The sequence below is a fragment of the Stylophora pistillata genome, chromosome 11 (assembly GCF_964205215.1).
Source record: "Stylophora pistillata chromosome 11, jaStyPist1.2, whole genome shotgun sequence".
NCBI classification, from domain to species: domain Eukaryota; kingdom Metazoa; phylum Cnidaria; class Anthozoa; order Scleractinia; family Pocilloporidae; genus Stylophora; species Stylophora pistillata.
In genome coordinates, this window is record NC_142529.1 from 2,195,871 (window position 1) to 2,197,364 (window position 1,494).

A 1,494-nucleotide genomic window follows, 5' to 3' on the forward strand; every position below is an offset into this window, starting at 1 on the left:
TAAAATCGCATTGTTTGGTACCATTGAAAGATTTAAAATGTCAATGAAACTCTTTGCAATTATATCATAAATCAAGCGGGTCATATTTTTGAGTACTTACGTCCGATCTTTGTAACTTTTCTCGTTCTTTTTTCAAATACCTTTTCCGGGTGCTTCCAGATAGGTAATCTAACTAATGGGGAGAACGCACTGCAATTACAAACGGAAATTTTGAAGAAGTTTTCTAAAGTATACTTGCGAGACAAGTCCAGTTAATACAATGTTTTGTAGTTTATAGTAAATGTAATGAAACGATCAAGCAATGATCTGTAGCCTAGACGGGAGGGGGACACAAAAATATTTGGGAAATTTTACCTCGACCAGGTGAAAAAAAAAATGCAGTGCTTAAAGCAGCTCCATAAAGTTAGAAATTTTTGGCAAGGCTTTCGTGGGATTAAACTGTTTATATCTTTGGACTGGTGTTTTTTTTTTTAAGTGTGTCTGTCATATTCTAAATTTGATATTTCACACTAAATTTTATGAATCACCAGTCCTCTCAAAAATTTTTAATTTTCCCGCCAAAAAACTTAGAAAAATACGCATGCGCGTTTTTTAAAAAATTTACATGCTCTGTAAGTATTGGCTGTACAGAATGCACCGATGCTTCATGTAATCGAACTTGTTGTATTGCCAATAAAAGTTTGTCATGTCTATTTGTTTAATAATAAAGACTCCAAGTATTCAATTATCTTTGTGATATTTATTGTGTCTCTGATAAAGCAATTTTACATACAACAAACGTTTTCCTTTCAATAAGTTTAATTAATCAAGAAAAACTTTTCATATATATATACCAAGACTTTTGACGGGAAACTTTGGACCAATTCGCACAGAATTTACCCTGGCAACAGTTTTGACAAAAAAATTGAACAGAACTATTTTTGAAAATTTTCTCGTACAGAAACTGAGCAGAATTTTCAATTTTCTGGTTCCGTAATACTTTGCTAATTGGCCGTTCAATTTCTCGGTGTACAAACTTTAACTACTAAGTATCTATAACATGGCAGGTTTTGAAATGAAAATATTTTGCTCAAGAGTTTTTGTGGCCAAAAATGTATGGTTTTCGGTTTCCGAAATCTTTTTTCTTTTTTTTTTTTTAGCTAACAAACGCACTGAACAATATTATTTACCCAAACAGTTTATTGCATCTTTATGTTGTAAAAAAAAAAAATTATAACCTGACATGCTAGGACTGATAAAATCTAGAGTATATGCTACAAAGATAAGTTGACAGTGCAAAAATGTCTTTTTTATCAAATCAACTGTATTGAACTTTTTCTCTTTAATTCAGTCCCATTTGCTTTACGAAAATCTTCTGTACACTCTTCGAAATAATATGAGAACTCAAACAGTTTGTAATCTTTTCTTCCTTTTATTTTCACGAAAAGAATTTGGATAGCAATCTCCGCACGTAAAGTAAATATGTAAATTCTTTTTCAAGTCTTGGTTGAGACT